At 33.2% G+C, this 27,579-nt stretch overlaps 1 long non-coding RNA gene across 1 annotated transcript in view; it reads left to right on the plus strand.

The window, feature by feature from the left end:
* The window catches only part of LOC309656921, a 442,326-nt gene that overhangs the window by 302,275 nt on the left and 112,472 nt on the right, over nucleotides 1-27,579 (plus strand). The window lies entirely within an intron of this gene.

The following is a 27,579-nucleotide window of genomic DNA, read 5'->3' on the forward strand; positions in this document are numbered from 1 at the left end:
TTTTACATTTAAGTGAAAAGACATGAAAATTTGTTTTAAGCATCCTGTTGAGGACAAAAATATATTTATGTTACATATACCTCTACATCTGTTCAGAGGAAGAGACAAAGGGAAAGAGAAAGAAGGATAGACAATAAACTGTACACTAAGCTAATCATTAAGCTTCTACTTAATATGGAATTTGTCTCAGATTCTAGCCTCATTGATTTGGTGTCTGGTCAGAAGACCAGTGCTTTTCAGATTCCCAGTTGGTTTACAGGCTTTATTTCTGTTTAAATCTCTTAGAAAATACTGCAAACTTTAATTGTGGTGGGGATAACTGAACAATGGCTTTTAAATAAGTTTAGCTTTATGTTGTATTTACAATTAGAAATATTTACTCTTCATTCAAATAAGAAATAGGCAATGAGGAGGAGGAAAACATGGTGTTTTCAAATGTTTCATAAACAAAAATATAAATTATTTAGAATAATATTTTATTTAGTTTAAACAAAAAATTTAAATTCTTGATTTAATTCAATGTACTTTTCTCCACTTGAAAGTAAGCTGCATGAGGACAAGAACTTTTGAGGTGTTGTCCACAGCCCTTAGAATAGGGATATTCTAGTATATTAGGCCCTCAATGCATATATATAGTAAATGAATATGTAGAGAGTGGACAATAGAATCAAGTATTTATGACTCACAGAAATGACAGAATATTTTGGAAAGAAAGGGGGTGGGAGAGAAAAGCAAAAGAGAAAGGGATGAGGCAGAGGGGGGAGGGATGGAAGAAAGGAAGTAAGGAAAGAAGGAAAGAAGGAAGGAAGGAAGAAAGGGAGGAAAGAAGCAAGGGGCACAGAAATAGTGTATGAAATGCATTTTGTCTTGTTTGGAAAGGTGTTATATCATATATAGAATTCAAAAACACCAAGCTGAATTTCTTTTCCCAGTAGGAACTAAAAGGATTCTTATGTCAATTTCAAATTGAAAACCTCTTGCAATTCTTCAAACAGTTGGTAACCTGAATGTTTGTAATTTGAATAAAAAGTAGGATGATTTCCAAGGAGGAATTGAGATTTTAAAATTCAGGTCTCTCAAATGGGAATATGAGAGCAGTTCTCTGTTTGTGAAATGCATTGCCTGCTGTTTTCATTAAACAGTAACTGTGCTTTTTTTGAACTTTGCCCCATAAAAATAGAAAGAAAAAAAAGAAGATCAAACAAATTCAAGTCAAACAGTTGGAGTTTTTGGTATAGCTATCGTATTTTACCAAAATGTCAAGTACTTAAACGCAGATGGTTTATGTTCACTGTTATTTTTAGAGCCACAGTCCTTGGACTGAAGCTAGTATTGAGGAAAGTAATGCACATTACCACCTCCTCAGGAGCTGGAAGAACTCACCCGTAGGAGAAGTATAAAAGCAACGAAAGCACCTGCTCTGAGCCAGAGAGGATGCTGTCGGGAAACATAAGCTGTTTTCTGCCTTAGCTCTGCCATCTGAACTGCTTAGTAAAGAGCATCTAAGCAAACAAATCATGTTAGATCCCAACGTACAGCAAAAACAGAAAATTCAACAAACACGTTTAAGGAGTGTTTAATTATTAATATATTTGCAACGAGATTTGCAAAAATTCTATCCAGTCACATTTTTACTGTTTATTTTTTCAATTAATTTAAATGTTCTAAGTTCTATAAATTATGAAATGATAATAAGGTAGTTTGCAAGAGCTGATTACAAAATATTAAGTTGTGCTTCCAAGGTACTTATTTTCAAACAGATTTTTGTATTCATTAACAAATTATTAGCAAAATTTTATTTTTGTATTTGTATGCTATTAAATTATGGCAAAATATTCTAATCTAGAGATCTGGATAAAATATGTGGAATCAAACAGTGTTAAAAGTAAAGAAACTATTTTGTGGTCGATCTTGAGAAGTAGGGTAGACTTGGGAGATTAAGTATCCAGTTTCCACTCCAGAGTTCTTGTAAGTTAAAGGATATATATGATTATAACAGCTGCTCTCAGTTGCTCTCAGATACAGTCTATCCTCATTATTCTCCATTTGAGAATGTGCCTACTCGCTAAAATGTATTTTTATACCCCAAATCAATACGTGCAGTTCTCTCCTCGTCTTTGGTGGATATGTGTAGAGTGGGTGAGTCACCTGACATGCACTTTTTCAGCTGAATTCCAACAGGGCGATGTTCTGCCTTCTTATGTCAGCTCTCATACTGTAAGCAAGCATTCTTTTTTGTGGTCTATTTAATGCCACAATTTTTTTGCATCTTTCTGTTTTCTTTGGTGATTTTGCTGTTTAATAAGACCCTAAGTGTAGTGTTGACATGCAGTCTAGTGTTTGCAAGCACAAGATGTGATGTGCATTATGGAGAAAATATCATACTCTCTGATTAGCTTTGTTAAGGTATGTGTTATGGTGCTATTGGTTGTGAGTTCAATGTTTATGAATCAACAATATACACTAACTATGATGTCTTTAAAGAGAAACACATATAAAGCAAGGTTATGTATTTAATGGTTGACTAAAATGCTCTGAATAGAAGTTATAGAAACCTAACCCTTATTTTTCTTAGGAGCAAGGGTTTAGTACTCACTAATTCAGTGTTTGCAGTGACATTCTAGAACATGCCTATGGTGCATAAGTGGAATAAACTATATATGTGATGTAATATGACATATATAGTAACAATAGCAAAAACATTATAAATTATATAAAAGTGTTTGCTGCTTGTAATTGTTAATCTTATTTCATGTGTCAACTTGACTGGGCCACAGTGTGGCCAGACATTTGGCCAAATATTATTCTGGGTGTGTCTGTAATGGAGTTTCTGGATTAGATTAACATTTGAATGGTTAGACTGAATAAAGCCCATTGCCTTCCCTACGGTAAGCGGGCCACATCTAATCAATTGAAGACCTGAATAGAACAAAAATCCTCAGTGAGAGGGAACTGCTCCAGTTTGACTGCTGGGAGCTGGTACATGGCTCTCCTGGGTCTCCAGCTTGCAGACAGCAGATCTTGGAACTTGTGAACCTTCATAATTGTGTGAGCCAATTCCTTCTAATAAGTATCTACCTTATCTATCCTTCTGTCTATCTATCTATCTATCTATCTATCTATCTATCTATCTATCTATCTATCTATCCATCTATTCTATTGACTTTGTTTCTCTGGAAAACCCTAATACATTATTGTTATCTCTCCTTCATCTATATGTGTATGTGTGTGTGAATAAATATGTTTGGTATACAAAGGAAACATGTGTGTGTGTTTTGCTATTGTTATTATCTTTTCTTCTGCCCCCCAAAAAACATTACAATGACAGTAAAGTAGTACAGATTACAATAAAGTCATAATGATAATGGTGGTATGGAAGTAAACAACAGATTGTGAAAAATTTATGGATGACGTCACGCAAATTGAATTTTACTGACAGATAAACTAGAAGCAACAAGTTCTAGTCCACTGCACTGACAAGACAATGGTGTATCTTTTCCTCTCAGGAGAGACCCATAAAAATCCTGGTCTCAATGCCCAGTAGGTATAAAAAAGTCAGAAATTGGATGGAAAGCAATGATAAAGAAAGCAGTGAGCAGTGGTTAAAAGTGAAGACGTGCTCAAAATAAATCACTGCCAAGGAGTGCAGGAATCCATAGTATGTACGTTGGTTGCCCAAAGCAGATTTTTACCTCGTTAGAGGAAATGGCTGATGGACAGAGGGGACTCTAAGATCCCACATATGAAAGAGAATAATCCACATAGGCAGGGCACAGCTTATTCAAAGGGGAAACAAGAGGATGGGATTGCAAAGGAAATATATACCAGTGCCCTCAATGGATTAACTGAACAATCAATTCATATGTTAAGAGTAAACAGCAAGGAATGCCAAACAAATAGCGAAAACAAACAACAAACAAGAGAAAGACTATGATGAATAAACTGATCAAGGAACTCTAGATAAAATAACAATAAATTAGGACAAAAATAATTTTTTAGAAAAGTGTTTGAAAGATAAATAAGTTCTGGAGATGTAATGTACTGCATGGTGACACAGTTAATGATACTGCATAGTATATTTGGATGTCTAAGTGGCTAAGAGAGTAGAATTTAAAAGTTCTCATCACAAGAAAAAGAATTATAACTATGTGAGGTAATGGATGCCAATTAGATTTGTTGTAGTGATCGTTTTGCAATACATATATATATAAAATCATTATCTTGTACACCTTCAACTAATACAATGTTATGTGTCAAGTATATCTCAATAAAACTGGAAAAAAGTGATTGAGATGATGGTGATTTTGTTGATGATAAGAATAATGATGATGTTAAGACATATAATAAGAGAAATCTGAAAAGATATTTTACATTAAAGAAAAAAAATAATGCTAAGAAATAGGAACATTCAGAGAAAAAGAATTTTTAAAAAATTAAATATAAAATATAACAAATGTGTAGAAGGGCTGCAAATTAAAATCTATGAAATCAGCTCCTTGCCAAAAAGTAAAGTAAATGAGAAGACACGGAATGCATAAAAGTTAATGCTCACGAAGATACACAGAATTAGATACACAATTCCTGTAACAAGTATTATAGAAGGTAAACAATAATCCAACAGATAATAGATATTTCAGGGGTTCTAATCTCATAATACTATTATGAATTTCAGTGGAGGGAGGAACAAAAATAAGCAGGTATACAAATGAATAAAATTCATATTAGCACCACAGTTTTTCTTTGGCTATACTGCATTTTAAATTGCAAAATTTTAGAAAAATAATCAAGTGTAAGGCTAACTAAACAAATTTATAAAATGTGTACAGTATTGCTAAAGAATTACATAAGTATGGTTTCTAGCTTAAAAAAAGCTATAAACAAAGGAAGAAAATCCAGAAAAGTTGGAATGAATTTTAAAAATGCAATTGAAAAGAATGTGAGGATGATTCTTGTGCCATATGTCAGGAAGTAATTTTATTCAAATTCAAACAGAAATCTGGCCAACTCCAAGGACATCATCTTCAAGAATAAAGTGAATTTTTATATCAATGAAAGGAATAAAAAGTTATGTAATTGCCATACAACAACTAATCAAGATGAAATTCAGAGGAAAACTAATCTCAAATAGGGCAAGAAGTTATTACCCAAATAGAAAATTAAACATTTGGCATGGATATAATTATATTAATGAATACATATAGACAACTAACTGAACAAATAAAAAACACAGAATATGAGACGAGAAAGAAAGATGAGTAGTAGGATAGAAAATTAAAACCTCTATTTTTCATAAAGGAATGTCAATATTGTTATAGTTATTATATAAAAATACTATAACTTTAATTATTGTATTAAAATAATAATACTAAATATTAAGGCATGTTGTGGACAAAATTGCAGGCCCCCCAAAACTCTATGTTGAAGTTCTAATCCCAGGTACATCAGAATGTTACCATATTTAGAAATAAGGTCTTTACAGAGGTAATTAATTAATATGCGGTTTTTAGGGTGGGCCCTTATCCAGTATGACTAGAGTCCTTACAAGAAGAGGAGATTTAGACATAGACAAGTATAGAGGGAAGACACTGGGAGAAGACTTCCGTCTAAAAGCCAAGTAGAAAGGCCTGGAACAGATTTTTCCATCACAGCCCTCAGAAGGGCACATCCCTCTGATATCTTGATCTCAGATTTCTAGCCTCTAAAACTGTAAGAAAATAAATGTTTGTTATTCAAGCCACCCAGTCTGTGGTACAACAGTCCTAGCAAACTTACTGAGGAAATCAGAATTGAATCAGTATGATTACCTTTAAAAATAAGCCTGGAAGAAATGTCTGTGTGGTTTTAATCTCTCTCTCTACCCGCACCTCCTTCATCTCCATGTCCATCTCTATTTCCATCTTCATCTCCATCTGCAGCCCCATCTCTATCTCCATCTCCATCTCTTACATCTATGTCTATTTATAATTGGTGAAGTTAGGGCATTACAGTGTTAGGAGAAAATGAGCTAAGTGGAAAGAATCACTTTTTATCATGACAGGTAGATCTTAATAATGATGAAAACTATTCAACATGTAAGTAAATTTGCACAATACCATTCCAAAAATCTTTTTTATTTTCTCTTCTTAGATCTACTTCCCACAGTTTTCTTTGACAAATACTATTTTAGACTCCTCTCAGAATTCATTATCAGAAAAATCCATTATAAATGCAATATGAAAAATAAACTGAAATCAGTTCTACTGATGTATTAGGTAATTAAATTATTTTATTTAGAAATATACTATTCAGAATGATTATTTTCCAACTTCTGAAGTTTCCTTTTAGACATTGAAATGATAAAACTTTTCACATGATATTTTAATAACAAAGCAATCTAGTTGTCTTATGTGCAATTGCCCTTTAACTGGTGACCTTTTCACACATATCATACTGAATATATGATCTTTAGAAGTTTTCCATATAGTACATTTCAAAGGAGCCATGGCAATAATTTTTAATGAAAAATAATTTGAGTCTTTCAATATCTTTGTGTTATTTTCACAATTAATTTTGTTTTAAAGTTTAAACATTCTATACCATCTTAATCTTTTCTAAAATCAAAAGTCCCAAAGGTACTTAAAGTGTTAGAATGGGAGAAAAAAGCTATCAGCAGGTATATATTTTATAAAATAATATAAAATAACGACTCAGTGTTTCACAGAATGCTAAGCCAATTCCTTCTGACAGAATAAATGATGATTCCCTTGTGTAAATATAACTTCAAGTCTCTGACTGGTAATTGTAACAATAATACAATTATTGTAAAACTCACAAATAGTGTAATTGAATGTACCAAAATATGTTACTATGTTTATTCTTATTATATGTTAACAGTTTTGGTGAAAAATATTATATATTCTTTGTTCCTTTTTAATCTGGATTTTAATAATTAAAATAAAATTTAGATGCATTTACTTATATTTACTATTTCACCCCTAAAAATGGCACTGCCAGCTGTAATCTGACCAAACCCATAGTCTATTTCTACTACTATAACTACTACTTTCATTCATACTGTCTCTGAAGACCTTAAATGCTCATATGATCATTTCTGTTGATCTTCATTAATCTCTTTCTGTTATAAAGGGTAGGGATTATTTTCTGTTTTGGTTCTTCATGAGGAGTGGTAGACCTGTTTGAGAATTATGTGTGGTAGAAGGGAAAAGAATATAAGATGTTGAGTGTGTGACCATGGGGGTTGTTGCTTGAAGTATATGTAGAAGAGATGAAGTAAAATTTCAAAAAGAAAAAGGAAGAGATCCCAGGAAGATGTCCTGGGGAATCCCCCCAAAAAAGTGAGGAAAGAGTAGGTGAAAAAGCAGGAGAGATCAATCAAGTAGACATATATATTCAACTTATCTTCTAAATTGCCTTGCAGTTTCAAATGTTTTCCTTATTATTTTTCTATAGTGTTCTCCAGGAATATATATATAATACTATAATTATATATTTTTATATACATCTATATATTATATATAAATTACATATATATACATATTTCAAGTTCCTTAAACTTGTCAGAATAAAAAGAAACAAACAAAAAAGCCTGCTATGGTCTGAATGTTTGTGTTTCCCCCCCAATTCATACACTGAAGTTCCAATGCCCAATGTGACATTAGGGGATGGGGTCTCTGGGAGGTGCTTAGGCCATGAGGGTAGAACACTCGCGAATGGAATTAGTGCTTTTATAAAAGAGACCCCACAGAACTCCCCAGCCCCATCTGCCACCTGAGGATATAACATGAAGTCTGTGACCCAGAAAAGAGCCCTTGTTGACCATGCTGTTCGCTGGTTGCAGACTTCCAGCTTCCAGAACTGTGAAAAAGCAAATTTTTGCTGTTTATAAGCCATCCAGTCTGTGGTATTTTGTTATTGCAGCCTGAACTAATGAAGACAAGGCCTAACCATTTTAATAAACAAATAAACACTGCCTATCTAAAGCATGATGATGCTGTTTGGATGAACTTTTTGAATAAAGAATCATAAACATTAAAATTAGGATTTAAGCAATGGGTCATCTGAAAGGAAACTTTAAATGGATAAATGTATATATTTGATGAATATCTTAATAGGGTTACTTAGTTTTGTTTTGAGTTTAATGAAACTCAAAGTGTAAAATAATATTCTTGGGGCCTGCAAATTATCGTCTAACACTGGCTCTTATTATCACACAGGCTCTTATTCTCTGATTTCCAGTCAGGACTGTAATGGTTGGTGTCATTTGTCTCTATTTGCATCTTGAAAGATGAACATAGTAGAAGTTTGGAAAGAAGCAAGTATGAGTGATGTGGCAGGGAGTTAATATACGTAGATTAGATTCCAATATTAGTTATTCTAATAATTGTAATTGTTCTAACAATTGGTAATTGTTCTATTATATCACGTAATCAAGATGCATCACTAAATTAATATGTAAGAAATACAGGGCCATCCAATCTTTTATAAGCCTCTCATTTTAGCATTTTTGGAAGCCAATTTCCATACTCATTTTCCTAGTTCCAGTAAATGAAATTGAACTACTACAATTTATCCCTGACTAACCTATTTGGTATTAAATATGCTCCTGAAGACAACTATAACAAATATTACATTTGAAATTAGTATAATGTGATACATTATTGATAGTAAACTGAAACCCCCATATAAGTTATTACCTACCATGTTCTTTGGTGGGGGGCAGAGGCTCTTGTATAATATGACCAAGACCCCTAACTCCTGTTACTGGGATTAACCAGACCAATTACACACTGTTAGATTCCCAAGAAATATAATCAGAAGTTATAAAGTTAAGCTTACATATTTATGTGCTTGATAATCACTTAAACTGTTGATTACGTGATTTAAGTGTTGATTAAGTGAATTAAGTGATTAAGTGATAATCAACAAGAAAGTGTTGATTTTTTGGTCTCACTCCTCAAAATATTCATTTAGTAGGTTTGATAGAGTTGTCCCCAAATCTGCATGCTTATTTAAGAACCCATGTGATTATTGATTGTGGTTCATGGACCGCATTGTAAGAGTATTATGGAATATTATTATCCTGTATTATCAATTTGGAAGTTATCCTTCTCTTGGGCTACCAGGGCCAGTGAATATATTTGTCTAAGTCATTCACTTTTTAGTGAAAAAAAGTGACCTTTCAAGTATTTCTATCATATCATAGTGAATTAATACAGCTTATATTATTCTTTCCTGTTTTTCCTTCCTGCTTCATGTTTTATCATTCCCCAATACCTGATATCTCCACTTACATAATTCAATTACATTAAAGTAATATCAGTCTCAAAAGTTCTATTTAATCACCTTCCAATATCTTTTAATTCTTTTAACTGATCAACCATCAGATTAAGGTTTACTTGCCATTCTAATCAGGAAATCTTCCCTCACTCTTGAAGACTTGGCACAGCACTCTCCCAATGTGTCCCATCTCATCTGGAAGAGAGTTTTTGGAACACCTGTTTCACTATATTACAGTTGTTAGCTTACTCTCTTCACCTTTCCAACTTGCAAAAATCCATGCATTTTCTACACCCACAGCAATTCACACAGTGAATTGTGCATGGTAAAAATAGGGTGGCTTTTATTTTTTATTTAATTTATTTTTTATTTTTTAATGAAGTATACTTGATATACAATATTATATTAATTTCAGGTATACAACATAGAGATTCAATATTTTCATAGTTTATACTCCATTTAGAATTATTACAAAATAATGATTATATTTCCCCATGCTGTACAATACATCCTTATTACTTATTTATTTTATACATACTCCTTATTCCATACTCCTATGTCACCCCTCCCTTCTTCCCTCTTCCCACTGCTAACCTCTAGTTTGTTCTCTATATCTGTGAGTCTGTTTCTGTTTTGTTATAGACATTTGTTTTCATGGTTTTTAAATAAATGAAAGTTTTATGTTTGTAGTTTCTTTTAGTTTTAAGGTTTACCATTTTTCTGAGATTACTTTTTAAATTTTTTATTTACTTTCCCTGTCTTAGGAATGGCAAACCAGAAGCCATTTAAAACTTCAAAATCTTGTTATATGCTATTTAAATAATTTATTTCTTCCACTGGAAGACAGGTGTTATACTGAATAAAATTTGTAAGTATAATTTTTGTATACAGTATGTATTTAATTAATACTAAAATAAGTGGAAAAAATCATAGATTCTCATGCTTTAGACTCCAAGTATAAATGATATAAAAATCAATTAGCTTTTGGTTATCACTGGGTAAGATGTACACTTTTTTTGAAGTGGTCTACTATGGATATTTTAAATATTAAATAAGACATTCATACATTCATACTTAATATTATATTAAAAAGTCTGGTGTAAAATATCTGAAGAACACTCACAAGTTATATAGAATTCTGTCAATTTTGCAGGTAGTCATAAGTTATTAACATTTCACTTGTTTAATTTTTCATTTTTCCCTGAACTTTTAAAGAAAAATGACAATAACAATGAAAATTTCTGTGCTAGGAAGAGAGTGATAACCTACAATCTGCTTTATTTGTCCTTACTAATAAATTATTTGACATTAGGTGAGAAACATATTCACAGAAATTCTTCCTAACTCATCATCAATGTCTAATCACTTAGCTATTATAAGTGACAGCAAGTGATTTTTCTTAGTTTATATGTGAGAAACAGTATGAGCAATGAAATTAGAACAGTAACAAAAGTTAAAAAAAACCAAAATTATAAATCTCCATCATATTTTGACCATGTTGGTATTTAGTCCATTAATCCCCTCTTAATTTTTATGGTGTGTATATGCAGAAAACTCTTATTTTGAATCTGCAATGACTGCTCAGTGGAAAGCACTATCTATTTGTGTGTGTGTATGCTTCCCTCAGAGGGTGAGCAAGGTTTAATATTTTGAACATCACAGAAATTATTCTCAGAGAATGTCATCATCTATTATTAACTAATATAGCTAATTGATTCATCAGTTCATCAGGAATTAATGTGGACCTGTTATGTTCCAAGTACACTACATGATAAAGTAGAAAAAACCATTTTAATGAGCAGTTCAAGCTGGAAATTTGGTTTCCTAAGGACAGATGATTATTTATCTTTCCACAGATGACCTATTACATGAGATAAATATTTGTTTTAGTTCTCACCATAATTTCCTGTGTAAAGGTGATAACAGAGTATAACAATGAATAATTTAGATCAGCATCTTGAAAATGTTAAAAAAAAAAATGTCCCACTTAGTATGGAATGACTTTTTTGACCTGAAAGTCACTCAAACTAAACTCCTCTTCTTTATTTTAAAATGGATAAAACACTGATATTGATCTACTTGCTATCACTTAGTGTGAAGGAGGTAGCCTGCTATGTTCTCTATTTAGTGCAGACCACAGTATCAGATATAAATAATGTAAAACATTGTAATTATGGTTGTTAAGAGTATCTATGACTATTTGGTTTAAAACCTGAGAGTTTGTGTTGAGGGTGGTAATAATTTATCTGTATTAATGAAAATGTGTGAAAATGGTAATGATGCCTCTTGTTGAGGATTCAATGAGTCGAGTGGTTGGGAATATGTATCATTCTAAGTAATTCAATGCTTCCAGTTATATCAAATTGTTTAAGAAAATGCAAAGCCTGTATAATAGTAAAAGTCAAAAAGTTCCCCCATTAAATTAGGTTAATTTCTAGAAAAGTATGAGCCTTTCTTTCAAAAAATTTCTCTTAAAAATATATATACTTTGCATCTTAAATTGGGTAGGAGGTATTTTTATTGGAGAAGTATTTTAAAGAAATTTCATTTTTATAATTACCATGAAATGTATCTGCTGTTCTGGGGGAGATATGTGTAATTGCACAGGCATAAATGGGAGATGCTATAGAGGCATAGCTATTCTATGCAAGTGTTAAGATATTTGCAATGAAACTGAAATATAATATACTGTATTAGGATTCTCCAGAAAGAGATTGATTATAAGGTATTGGCTCAAGAGTTTATGGAGGCTGGCAATTCCTAAACTGTAGTATGACCCTGTAGGCTCTAGATCCAGGAGAGCTGATGGTGCAATTGCAGCCAAAGACCAGCCGTCTGGAGACCCAGGGAAGCCCATGGTGCAGTTCTAGTTGGAAGATAAGCAGGCAGAGATCCAGGAGAGAGATGGTATAGATGAAGTCCAAAGGCAGTCTCCAGGAAAATTCCCTCCTGCTTGGGAAGACTGATCTTTTTGTTATATTCAGGACTTCAACTGTTTGGATGAGGTTCACCCACATTATGGAGGATAATCTTCCTTTTTCAAAGTTCACCAATTAAATATTGATCTTCTAGTTGATATATAAAATCAACCTTCATATATACTTACTAATAGTTTCCAAATATGGATTTATATATATATATATATAATATTATTTTATAAGTATTCTTATATTCTTTCTGATTATTTTGGTTATTGTTTTTATGTACTATTTTTAAAGTTCCCTAAGGTTCACTCTAATGGAATGACATGAATTGCAGCTGGAACATGTTGCAGTCATCAAGCATGGATTGTGTTACAGACAGTGGACAGACAAGCAAAGATCCAGCAGTGCCTATATAATTATATATTTTATTGTTTTTAAGCAAACATCAGTGTGTGACTGTGTGTGAGTATCTATGTGTTAGTGTGTGTGTGTAGAGGTAGAGTGTGAGATATAATTCTCAAGGATTCAAATAATGTTGTGCATAACATATGAACTCCAAAAAATCACTTTAGAGGATTTAGAGGAAAAAACCAACATCATAATTCCAGTCACAAAAGCTAAAAGTATATTTGAAGGAAATAATGCAAATCATGAAAAATTAGGAAAGCATTATTTCTGTGAATGCATAGGAAGGTCGAGAGAAGGAAGCTAGAGAAGCTAGAAGTAAAATATTTCACATAAACGTAGGTCAAACCAGAAATTTTTAAGTGAATTCTTCAATCCTTGATAGGCTTACAAGGTCACTGGTTAGATATTGAGTACTTGGTAATCTCTAAAATAAATATATAATAGTGGAAACACTACCAAATACGTTGTTTTAGGTTAATTAAAATTATCACTCTATGTGGCATATATACATTTTCTTAAAAATAAACACACTCTAAGTAATTAACACATTATGTGTGTTCTGTGCCCTTTGTTATAGATTTTCTTATTGTTCCTTCTAAATGGCATATAGAGGCACTAAAGGGTAGAATGTCCCAGATCATAACACAGGAAAGAGGTCTATAAACTGGGAAGTCCTTTTGGTGTTATGTGCAACTTGGAAAAATAATTTAAAAGACGGAGAAACTATACTACTCACTTAGAAGACAAAGATAAAAGAAAAGTATTTCAATTGCCCTTACTCAAAGGAATTAAGAAAGACACTAGGAAAGGGCTGCAGATAGAAGTAGTCTGATTTTAAAGTACACTGTTGTTTACTTTTGACAAACTTTATGCAGCACTTTTTTCTTCTTCTTAAAAAAACCTGCATATAGAAGAGTGTGTTTTCCAGTGCATCTGTGATAGATAAAATATTGCTCTTAATTCTTCACTACCCAGGAAACAGGAATGATTATGCATACTATGTAACATAGCTCTGCCTCCTAGTAGAGGTTGCAAAATCTGCTTCCCTGACAAACTAAAATTGGGTTTTGCCATGTGAGATGACTGGACCAATCAAATGTTAGTGGACCAACTGGAACAAAGTCTTCAAATGTGATTGCTAGGTTTTCCCCATCTCTTATGCCTCTACCATTTACTATGAGAAGAGCCCACCCTGGGTCACTGCTGGTCCAAGGAGAATGGAAAGAAACCGAAGCAGATGTGAACTTGACCAACAGCCTGAAATTGAGCTGCTCTGTTGCATCTACAGAGCCATGAATGAAATGAATGTTTATTGTTGTAAATCACTGAGATTTGGAGCATTATTTGTCACATACCATTATCACAGCAATAATGGGTATACTTCAAGGGGAAAGATTGGTATTGGTCTATGCAAGACACCTTTTAAAATTTCTTCTTTTGAGATATAATTGACTTATGACATTATATTAGTTTCAGGTGTAAAATATAATGACTTAATATTTGTATATATTGAGAAATGATCACCACAATAAGTCTAGTTAACATCTATCACCACACATAGTTAGAATTTTTTCTTGTGATGATAACTTTTAAGATCTGCTTTCTTAGCAACTTTCAAATATAAAATATAGTATTATTAACTATAGTCGCCATAATGTACGTTACACCACATGACATTTATTTTATAACTGGAAGTTTGTAATTTTTGAGCCCTTCACCCAGCACCTCTCTTGTTTTATTCATTTATGTCTGTGTTCCCTTTTATCTCTATTCCTTTCTCCTAAGTACCTATGGTAGATGGACATTCATATTTAAGTCACATTCCAAATTGAAGAAGCCATGTCTCCTGGCTTTTCATCGAAGAAGGAATAGATGATTTTGACTATTTCTTTTCCTTTTCTAAAAAGGAGTGCGTTTGGCAATAAAAAAGCTCATGACACAGTCTTAACACATCCAAAAATTACCCTTAAATGTCTTCTCTTTTACTTCTCCATGAGGGCATGGCACTCCCACACCCAACGTCTCTAACCCAAAATGTGTATGCAGCACAGAGGCTTGTATGCGTCTGTCTGACAATGACTATAAAAATACTTTAAAATAAAAACATAAAATTACATGACTAAAATGAAGCCAAGAGTCTCAGCCACAAGCAAAGGGGAATTATTGCAAGAATTAGGAACTAAAACATCTACTTTAGCAGCAAAAGTCTGTGAGGGTGGGGAGGAAAAGACATCCTGAGAGAGCTGGTAACTGAACCAGGTCATTCACAAGCACGATGAAAGGGTCAGGAGGGGCAGGCAAAGGATGGAGCCAAGGCTCTCTGGATGGTCTGCACTGGGACACCTCCTCTGCAGCTCTTTTGTGTATCTGCTAAAAACAGACAGACATTCTCTGGGCCTTTTCATGGCATCGCCAGTTGGCAGCAAGCAGACAGCAGGGAGCCACCCATCACCAATCAGTCTTTGCCACCACAGATCTTCAGCAGAATCTTCTGGTAATCCCCTGAAATATTTTCCGAGATGTCATGGTACAGCGACTTGCCATACGGCCACTTATACTCCAATCTGATCCAGGAGGTCCATCTTGCTGCGAGACTCCAGGATGCGAATCGGGGTATGGTCCTTTGTTTCTGCTCCGCTCATGGCCTTGTCGAGCATTTCAGCAAAGAAAGCTGGAGTATTCTTGAGACATTCCACCACGGGCAGTGTTCCCTGCCCCAGGTCCCTAGACATCTCTTGACAGATGCTCTTTTCACTGCTCCACCTGTTTGACATTAGCTGATATTTATTGAAATCATCCAGAAGTGTATGTGATGGTGCCTTGGTTTCCAGATGGGGGTGGGGGCATGGCGGGGGGGACAGGTCCAGACTGGGTGCCCTGGGTAGCCTGACACTGGGGCTCCTGGGAATGGGTTTCCTCCAGTGGGAAGGTACATTCCATATGGAGGAATGGGCTGCTGGATGGTAGTGGGGTGCCCAAAACCCCCAGGGAAGACCAGAGGGTCCCAGGGTACAGGTTTGGCAGGTTGGTTCCTCAGAACAGCCCAGACCTGCTGGCCACCTTTCAGAACAAGTGGTCCTGGTTGAACTTCCCTGAATAGTTAACCAGAGTTATCCAGCCAGATGCCGGGCATGTTCGGAGGGATGTAGCCACCCCTGACACAGGCACTGCACCTGGGGCAGCTGGGGAGTAGCGGCTGTGGGCGGGTGACAGCCTGGGTTATCCATGGCTGGATCTGGCCACCGACCACAAGAACAGTAGGCTGCGAGGGACAAAACGGGAAACAGGCAGGAGCAGCTACCTCTGCTGGCATCCCGGGCAGGGCACCTTAGATCTAGGGACACTTGGGCCACTCAAGTGAGGGCACAGCATTTTATGTCCTCCCCTTGACTTCATGAAGAGCAGAACATTTACTTGCAAATCATCACCTAAATCTTCCAGATCCTTTCCTTTCTAAATGTTTAGTGGATAAAGATTTTCCCCACTAAGGGAGGGATGTGTACTTCAGTGACTAATCCCATTTTTAAAAAATTCCTTGACCGATATATTAGATTGTGAAAATTTAGGAAACTAACTCTTAGCAAAGTTACATTTGACTTTTCTGGAAAGTGAGATGTGCAGTGGAATAATAGGTGGAATACTGAGACTAGATTTGGTTGGTAATATATTTTATATTTAATAATAGTATTATGCTAAGATTTCCATATGTCTGTTTTTAGGAAAAGTTATAATGAAGGAAATATGGGCAATGAAAAAGGTCATATTTGTTACGTTCATTAATAAATAATTAGCCTATACCAGTAGGGTAGAATTAATGGCCTCAGTTCAAGATAAAGAGCAGCTTTGAATAAGATGAACCCATTCACTGGTTGAAATGTTTCACTGTATTATTATAAGTAGTCTTTACTGCACATGCGTGAAGCTAGCATTTAAAAAACAAAACAACAATCCTTATGTTTATAAGGCACAACAACTTAGTTTGTTTTTCTTTGTAGCTTCAGATGTTACCTGATATAATCATGGCTTAGAGTTAAGAAAAACAAGAAAGAAAAAGCTTTTATTTTCTTACCAAGAGATGAATAAACCTTTAGCCTGCACAATTCATGTTTTGGCATAACATTTATTAATATGTCACAGATAATTTAGCTCAGTTTTGTCTTAGGTTAATCACATGGTAGTATTGATAACTCTTAGTCTTTCAAAACTTTTTAAAAATTCAATAATATTTTATAACCAGGTGATAGAAAAGATATAATGCATATGACACTGACATTAAAATTTTCTCTTTTATTTCTAAATACTTTTGAGTATTTATATGAAGGAAAAGTTATCAAAAGTTATAAAAAAACATTTTTTATTAACTTCAGAAGTTATTGATCACATAGTCTTATTTTCTAAATCAAGTTGGAATAGTGAAGGCAAATTTAAAGCATACTTTCCTGAGAGTTCTCTCTAAAAGGTAATAGCATTTTTTAAGGACACCACAATTAAGCAAAATATTTTATTTTTCTTGCTAATGGGATTTTCTTTTAAAATGTAGTTAACGAAATTCATCAGAATATATTCAATATTCTTATTCCTATCTCTAAATATGCCTTTAAATTTTGTATCACTCATCATTTTAATTTTGAATATTAACGTGATTAAAATTGGCATTTTCTCTAGGGATATAATACACATCATAGTGACTATAGTTAATAATACTATATTATATACTTGAAAGTTGCTAAGAAATATCTTAAATGTTCTCACCACAGAAAAGAAACGGTAATTAAGTAACTTGATGCAGGTTTTAGCTAACACTATGGTAGTAATGATTTTGCAATACATAAATGCATTAAATAAACACATTGTACACCTTAAACTTGCACAATGTTATATATCAATTGTATCTAAACAAAACTGGAAAAAATTAAAAATTGGAATTCTCATAAAAATAAATGAAAAAATCGAAGGGAAAGACAAGTGTTGGATTTTACTATTAAAAAAAAAACCTCTATAGGACTTCTTCCAATGTCTGCACATATGTACAAATGGCATAGCACAAAGGCACCAGAAGTACCTAGTACCATAAACAGAATATGCTCAGATATTTAGAGCCAACTGTACCATAGTTTGTCCATCTAAAGACCCACTTCTATGAGGTGGTATTTTTAGTAAGTAGAATATTCCTCCCACACACACACCAAAGATGTCTACATTCTAATCTCTAAAACCTGTGAATATATCCCTTACGTAGATAAAGAGACCTAGAAAATGCGATTATATTAAGACTGCAGTGGGGAGATTATCCTGGATTATCAGTGTAGGGCCAGTGTAGTCCAAAGTGTCCTTACAAAAGAAAGTCAGGAGGGTAAGAGTCAGAAAAAAGGAAGAAGCAGAGGTCAGAATGATGTGGGGCCGTGAGCCAAGGAATGTAGGCAGCCTCTAGAAGCTAGATAATGCAAGAGAATGGATTCTTCCCTAGAGCATCCAGAAGGAACATAACCCTGCCAACCCCTTGATTTTAAAAGTTTTAAACTCCAGAACTGTAAAATTATAAATTTGTGTTATTTTAAGACACTAATTTTGTGACAGTTTATTAAAGCAGTGATGCAAAACAAATAGACTGTTAAAGAATAAGAAGGTAATATAAATATTAGAGCCATATATAAAGGACAGGAAACACTTATTATTCCTTATTCTAAAAGGTGTTCATTCAAGAAACATTATTAGCTATGTTGGGAATCAAAATTTTCCCCATATATTTTCTGTTTCAAGCAACGTCTACTTTTGATCCCAGTTTAAGTCTTCAGAAAGTATTTACGATGGCTTTCCAGTTTTGTTTTGTTTTGTTTTTTCTATCAATAGATGGTGTCTACTTCCCCATTCAGTGAATGCTGCTTTGGCTAATAGAGATGTGGCGTAACTCTTTTCCATGAAAATCTGCTCGTGTCAGCCTAATAGAGGCATAGAATAGAGAAGACAAATTGCAGCTGAGACAAACCTAAGCCAGTTATCTACTAGCCAACCCACCCAGAGACTACAGATGCATGAGGACTCTGAGCTGAGATCAACCAAAACCAGAAGAATGAATCCAACTAATCACAGATTAAATTGCCCAATTCACAGAATCCTGAGTAAAATAATCATTGTTTCAACCCACAAATAATCACTATAGTTTGTTACAAAGCAGTAACCAACTAATGCACTTTATATTATGAAAACCATGAGATTTAAACAGTCAAGATTTCAAGATGACTGAGGAAAGAGTTCAGCTTCCAAGGATGGCATATTCCCAATGCCTAGCATAAATGTGGTCCCCACGTGCTACTGGTTGTAAAACAGAATTTATTGTGAGAAAATCAGCTTTCATATGAAATGTCAGGTATGTTTGTTATAGTACAGCCTATCCTACCTCTACTTTTAAGGGTGTAGATATAGTTACAGACCTAAACTTTGTCATGAGTATTTTTACTCATTAAGCACTTTTACTTGGCATTAGTCCTTGAACAAATCTTTGCAATTCAGGCATATATTAGACTGAGATATTTTTCATTCAAACCTCACTTAAATCTCATTGCTTACCTTTTGGGGACTAACAACAGTCAGCTATTCTAATCTTGCAAGTCTCTAAATGTTTATCATGTCTTTATTCATTCTCTTTCATTTCTGCTTGCAAATTGCCCCCCCCCATTGTTTTTCCCTGAGCTCATTTTTTGGTAATATTTTGTAAGAGGCAGCCGATAGTAACCAGCATTTTTTCTACTTAAACTTCTTTTTTCCAACATTTATCCCTAAAGTTTTAGGTTCAGTATGTGTACAGGCATATCTCAGAGATACTGCAGGTTCAGCTGCAGACAATAAAATTAGTAAATATTTTGTCACAGCATTACACTAAAACATTTTTCCAGCCTCAATGATAATTTCCCTTGCTGCTTATCCCTCACAGGATGGAAGGGTCTTATAAAGGCACTCAAGAGAGCTCCATTCTCATGACCTAACCACTTCCCAAAGGCCCCGTCCCCTAATATCATCACATTGAGGGTTAGGATTTCAACATATGAATTTTGGAGGCCCACATTCAGTCCACAATAGCCCTGCTAACTGAAAAAGTGCTGGGAAGTATGGACATCCATGTGCCTATGTTGAAATGGGAACATGATATTAGTGAACAATAGTAACGTCTACCAAAATATCTTTACATAAGGATACATTTAATTGATATTTCTGATTGACAAAGCAAAATATATGTATACATATAGCTGATTCACTTTGTCATACAGCAGAAACTAACACAACATTGTAAAGCAATTATACTCTGATAAAGATGTAAAAAATAATAATAATAAAATAAAACTATTGAGAGAAGAAAAAAAAACCATCAAATTTTGCACATATCATAAGTACATTTTCTTATATGTAAATAAAGCTTGTTTGTAAATCAAGAAAAAAAAATTGCAGGCATTTAAAAGATAGCAACAGAAATTTTGATTATTTTGTGAATTGATAATGAGGTTTATCAATAGTTTTTCAATATTCTAAATATTTGCTAGTATAGATTATATTTTGGAATTCTGCAATAAGTATTTTGCTTTGTTAATGAACACTGTCCAAACAGGAAATAATATAAAATGTAAAATTACTGTCATATCTAAAATATACAGATATGCGCAATTATTTCACCAAAGATATGTTATCATACAATAAAGTATACATAGGTTTGTTTATTATGTATATAATAAGATATAATGTAATACATAATACATATATTACTATATATGTTATTTCTCATTCCAGTGTGTGTGTGTGTGTGTGTGTGTGTGTGTCTGCTCTTCTGAATTTCTTAGAATAAATGGCAACTTTAAGGTGGAATCCAGGAGAAAGATTAGTCAAATACAACAGCATATACTTCCAGATGTCTTGTGCTAAGGGCTGTTGGATGTAACTGCAGCACATAAGGAGCACGGCCAGGGGCTCTATGTTTCATTTAGGCTGGATTACATTTACAAAGACCAAACTGAACATCTGAATGATCATAGTGAGTAGAATTTTACTACCTTCTCAACATCTGCTCAAAGAAATTTGCATAGGTACCACATGTGATAACTAGCTGATAATGCTTCAAACACTACAGACATTTTAAACTAGATTTTGTACAATGTTCCCTAACTGAAAGAACAGTTCTACTTCAACATTTTTTCATTTCAGAGGGAAATTTTACCTCTTCTGTTATTTCAAGGAATCATAATGGTCTAGTAAGGAAAAACATTGTAAAGTTAGTTGAAACTAAGAAAAAAATAGTTTGGTAACAGAAACCAAAGGTATAAATGGAAAAAAATAAAACCTTACATATTAGATGTTCTAATGATGCTTAGCAAAAAGAGTCTATTTGTTATTTGGAATTTTAGTGACTAAGAGAAATAGTCTAGGCAGATATTAAATTAAATGTATTCATTTAAATAATTTAGAACCATATTGTTTAAAAAGGGAAAATCCGATTGACATAAACAGAATTTGATATTGCTGGTTGTACACCATGAAATGATATGTCACATTTTGTGAAAACATAACCTGAAATTTTTCCATTTTAATAGCCTGATTATTTTACTTTGGGATATTTCAGAAGGGGAAACCATAATTTCTAATTAGAGGAATCAGTTGCTTTCTTTACTAATTATTTTACCACTTCAACGTGTTTAATTATACAGTAGAACTGTACTTAAACTTCCAAAACTTAAACTGTATTTTTGCAGGGCATTTTTTAAAATAGTCACACCTTGCGTATATTAAGCCCCCAAATGTGAATAATCTGTTTTAACAAAAGATAAAATGTTATGATGATTCATGCAAATTGTTTCTTAAATATACAAAGATTTCAGTATTTTATTTATTTATATAAGCTTCCTCAGAGCATATATGTTTTCATAAAGTGAAAAATAATAGATTAGCAACAATGGAAAAAGTTCATGTGTCAACGTAAGAAATTGTGTATAAATCCTTGTTAATACAGTTGACCCTTGAACAAAGGGGGTTAAAGTGTGCAGGTCCACTTATAGGTAGACATTTTTCAATAGTGAAAAATACAGTATTATGTGGTCCATGCTTGATTAAATCCACCAAAGTGGAGAAAATGCAGATATAGAGGAGCTGACTACAAATTATAGGCAGATTAACTTCTGAGTTGTTCAAGGGTAAAGAGTAATCATTTTTTTCTTTTTTATCTAGGTTATCTCAGTGGTATATAACAATTGAAAATAATAGAAATGTAGATGGTTTCCTTATTGCTTTGATTTTTAAAAAAATATATTAAAACATATTAATAGCTAACATCTATATATTGTAAAATTCAACATTTTAATGGAGCACTTCCTTACACAAAGGACAATCATACATTATATGAACATTTACAAAATTTGAGTTTCCATATGTAAAGTTACATTTATACATTGCAGTTATTCTGAAAAAAAAAATTAAGAAAAAAGAACCTACATCTTGTAAATATTTTGCATGTCTTTCAAATAGAATGTTTGTTTATGAATGCTTATAAATAATACTGTATTTTGAAATTTTAAAATTTGATGTCATTTTTTTGGCTTCGTTTTTATTTTTTTCTAAAGGGATTACCCTTTCTAAACTACTATCTTTATACAGGGAGCACAGTTCAATTTGCCTTAAATGTTCTGACACATAGTTCTTAACCCATCTGGGAATTTAAACCCCAAAACTGACAGTAATGTTCCTACACCTACTCAACACTGTAGGTTACTCATGCACACATTCACTTCTTTTCTTTCTTTTTTTCCTTCTTTCTTTCTTTCTTTTTCTCTTTCTTTCTTTCTTTTCTTTCTTTCTTTCTTTCTTTCTTTCTTTCTTTCTTTCTTTTTTTTCTTCTAAATTGTGGTAAAATAAACATAACATAAAATGTGCCAACTTAACCATTTTTAATTGTATAGTTCAGTAGTGTTATGTGTATTCACATTGTTGTGAAATCAATCTCCAGAATGTTTTCATTTTGCAAAATTCAAACTCTGTACTCATTAAACAACTCACTATTTCCCCCTTCCTCCAGCTCCTGATATCCACCACTCGACTTTCTGTCTCTATGAACTGGAATACTTTAGGTATCTCATATAAATAGAATCACATTATATTTGTTCTTTTGTGACTGACTTATTTCACTTAATATAATTTCATCAAGATTCATCAATGTTCTAACATGTGTCAAAATGGCTTTCCTTTTATGGTTGAACAGTATTGCATTTTATATATATACTACATTTTGTTTATTCATTTATCTATTGAGAGACATTTGTATTGCCTTTATATTTTGACTATTATGAACCAATATGTATGCTCACATACTGCTATGTAAGCTGCTATGAACATGAGTGTGCAAATAGATTTTTAGATCCTGGTTTCAATTCTTTGGATATATACCAAGAAATAGAATTGCCAAACGGTTTATATAGTACTTTTATTTTTAATTTTTTGAGACACTGCCATGCTGCTTTCCACTGTGGCTGCACCATTTTACCTACCCAACAGTGCACAAGGGGTCTAATTCTTATACATCTTTACCAACATTTATTATTCTCTGTTTTTTTTTTGGATAGTAGTCATCCTAATGGGTGTGAGATGACCTCTCATTTGGTTTTGATTTAATTTGCCTAGTCATTAGTAATGTTGAACATCTTTTCATGTGCTTGTTGGTTTCCATGGATTTCTTGCATTTGGAAATGTCTCATTCCTGCTTCTGATCTCAGAGATGCATAATGCATGAAAATTTTATACATATAAATATAGATGACTGTGATATATAATATATATATATTTATTTTCATATATTATATATATACATACATATATACATATATATAGTCGGTCCCAGCCTATTGATAGCGATGTTCTTGGCTAGGAATGCCTGAGGCAGTTACCTGGGCCATATTTACTGATAGAGAACCCCACAGATGTTCCCCCATCACCATCAGGGCCAATGTTGTGGCTGCACCAGCCCTTGTGGTTCTTATTATGATTGCAGGGCGCACCTAAGCAAAACCATCAGATAACTTTGAAGAACAAAATTTATTATTCAGAAGTCCTGAAGGGTACATGGCATGCTCAAGGACCACAAAATGAGGTTGAGGGGAGAGAGAAGGAGTGCAAACCTGGGGCTCTACCTTTATTAAGGTCAATGGGAGGAGTGCCTAGGGTTTCCAGGGTTCACTCTTCATTGGCAAATTTAAAGCATAAAAGCTGGAATTAGGACACAGGAAGGTAAAGTAGCGTCACTCAGGCCATTAGTTATTTAGATTAACCAGGCTTTCTAAAAGAGAAACTTCATGGGTGGGTGCGGCTTGGTTTCCTATCTAGTTGTTTTGCTAGAAGCTGTGTCATATAGCTGGCAATATATTTATTTGAGATGGATGTCTTTGAATGAATGTTTCTGCCATTTAAAAGCTTAACGTTACAATCAAAAAGCTTACTGTCAGGCATTACAGTATGGAATAAATTAATTTTAATATTTAAATACACTACAATATGGAATTGGAGAACAGTTTTGAATGCCCAATGAACGTATTTTATTTCATATTTCCAGTATTTTTCTGTTGATGATCTTGAGTTTTCTTCGTATGTAAAACACCTCATCTGCATGTAACATTTTATTTTCTGTGGTTGTGTGTCCATTTTTTATAACTTTTAAAATCTTGAGGGATAAGCATAATTATTATCTTTCATCTCAATAGATCATGTAGCCAAGGCTTCAGACTTGGAGTTTATTTAATAAATAAAATGTGATAATTATTTATTTCCTCACTGAATTTAAGAAAGACGATTCCCTCATGCATTATGGAAAGCTACGTCTACCCATCACCTACTATTTCTTCCAAAACAATGTGACATAATTTTAGCTCTATTTGGAATGAGCTTGGGCCTTTTACCAAGCTTTTCCTAATCACTGGTATCTCACTGCCTCTCCTCAGAAGAGAGGGAAATCTAAAACTATGCCCTTCTTAATGGCTTAACTCCACCTCTCCTGAGGCTGAACATCAGAAAATAAATCATCTCTTCTAATCTTATCTTCCTGTTTTCTCTCTTGATGATATCAAAAAATAACTTAGACAAGGGACTTGGAAAAAAAAAAGTTTTACTGTTCTTAAGTACTATGGAATAACTAAATGCCCAAATACTTGAATATGCTTTTCCTCATTTCATCAATGTACTTTTTCAAAATCTTGGGTGTTTTGGTACTACATGTATCATTCTGCAACTTCATATAGAGGGATTTCTACTACTGTTTTATACAAAATTACATTTGTGTATTATAAAACTATTATTTTTAGTCTTTTATAACTGATAGAAAGTTTCATATATTTGTCTTTTGTTATCATAAAAACATCTGCATTAGTGGAACATATATTGTCCTATTCTGTAATTCAGAAAAGTGAATTTTATAGAACTAAATGATTCCTTCAAGATTTCTCATTTATGTGTGTGTGTGTGTGTGTGTGTGTGTGTGTGTGTGTGTGTGTGTAGTAACTGGTAGGTCAATAAAACACTTTCTTACAAGTCCAAGAGAAAACAAAAAGTTCATGTCAATTATGTGTGTGTGTGTTGGTTTTCCTCGGAATGTACTTGCATCACTATGCTGAAATTAAAATGTCTAAAATGTAAAGAAAAAATAAACTGAGGTAAAATTTATAAAATCATACATCTCAGTTTGAAAAACATTACTCATTTGTATTGTGTGTGCTTGTGTATGTATGAACATTTCTGTGTATGTGTGTAAAAGTATGTATTGAAATAATCAAGGATATGATTTCCTTCACAGTAGTAGGTTTTAGGACCAGTATATAAGACATTTTATTTCTTTTATTTAATTATATCTGCTGAATATGATTAAGGAAGCAAACAAGAGAGAAAAAAATTACTTACTGGGCATCAGAAGTTCCTCATTAAAGTTAAAGACACTAATATATTCCCAAGAGTACAATTAAATGTAAAACAAGTCAATTGTGTATAGCCCAGAGAGTAGTTCATAGGTGAAGACCTGTTTAATAAAATAATGAGAAAGCTGGTCCTATTAGAAATGCCACAGTAACTAGCATGCTTATTTCTCCTACCTCGAACTGTTTGAGCAGATCTAATGGGACAAAATATATCTAGACATCCTTCTGTATTTCTCTCTGGAAATTAATGTAAAACAAATCTGTAAGTATATTAAGTTTGATATACTAACAGTCTTAGTACCATGCTAAATGTAAGTAATGTATACAACTAGTATTCGATGTAATTTTAAAAGCTGAGTGTGTTTATAGTTTATTACATGAAAAATATTGACCTAGTAATGGCACAGATTATCATCAAATAATCTCGACTTTCAATTTATTTTAATAATCCTCTATGAAAAAGATGGTTTAAAATACACTGAACCATTGTTATAAAATAATTGTCTATACCATGAAGTATCATTGGGGTTAAGGCTTAAACAATAACCCCATTAAATTTATTAAGATATAATATCTGGATCTCTCATGCTTGATCTATCTGTCTATCTTGTTAGTATTTTCTCAGTTCTTCCAAATAATTTTTGTTATAAATCAAGTTGAATTCAATTAAAAATCAGATTATGTTCAGTTAGTTTTCTAACATTATAACATTTTAAAATTAATTTATTTGTAGTTAAATATTAAATGTATTTTATGTATCAGTATGTTACAAACTAGGGTACAAGAAAAAAATTAAAGCTACTTTAAAAATGTGTGGAAGTGAAGGCAGATTTTCTCAGCTTTAGAGAAAATCATGGAAGCATTCCTCATGAATAATAATTTAATTTATATTATAAACTGACTCAAAAATATAAGCATGAATATATCATCTATAAGAGGATAGCACTGAATAGTTTTCAACAATGGATCTCCTTAGAGTGGAGCTCTATCTATATGTTAGCTTCTTAAGAAGTATGCAATGAAATAACTGTAACTTTGGATGCTACATTTATATTTTGCTTTTTTGATCATGGCTTACAATTTCAGTTGAAGCTGTTCAACTACAACTTAACCCATCCTTTTGAAATCTCTACCTGGTGATTTTTTCTACTTCATCTAGTAGCATATGTCATCTCAACTTCCACTTTTCTCTCACACCTTTTCAAATATTTTGCAGTCCAACTTTGGGCCTTACTCTTCCTCAAAAGGTCTTTTGACAAAATTACCCATGACATTCACAATGCAAAATCCAGAAGTTCTAAAGTCCACAACTTACTTGACCTGTTGCCAGTACTTGACACAGTTGATCGCTTCATCCTTCCTGAAAAACTTTCACTTAATTTTCCAAACACTATATCCTCTTCTGATTTCTAACTTATTTCTCTGGTTGATACCTCTCAGATTTCTTTGCTGGATTCTGTTAATTCTCCCAACTTTTAAATTTTGTCAAATCCCCGGGCACAGTCCAAGCTCCTCTTCTATTCCGCACCAAAGCTCTCTCACCGATCTCTTTTAGTAGCAAATATTTGCTGATGACTGACAAATTTGTAGCTTCAGCCAGAATCTCTGGCAGGAAATCCACACACAATTGTCACTTCCTAATTCAATTTGCATATAAATATTTAATAGCATCAAACACAATATACCCTTCAGTAATTGTTTTGATATTCCCAACTCTGTACTACCCCATGACCAACTCTGACCACTCTTCATGATATCCACTGCAACCTCTCTGGCCAAAGCCACCACTATCTCTTTCCTAGAATGTTGACATGGCCATTAACTAATCTCCCTGCTTCCACTTTTGCTCTGACCCAAGAGTATAGTTTCCACACTTTACCTGACGGATCATTTTTAAATATTTCAGATTTGGTCACCTCTCAGATCAGAATCATTCAGTGGCTTCTCTCATATTTAGAATAAAGTCCAAAATCATTATAATTTATATAAAACCATGTGTAATCTTGAATTTTCCTCCCTGTCATTAGCTCTTACAACTACTC

This window comes from Balaenoptera physalus (genome assembly GCF_965194825.1).
Source record: "Balaenoptera physalus genome assembly, chromosome: 3".
Lineage (NCBI taxonomy): Eukaryota > Metazoa > Chordata > Mammalia > Artiodactyla > Balaenopteridae > Balaenoptera > Balaenoptera physalus.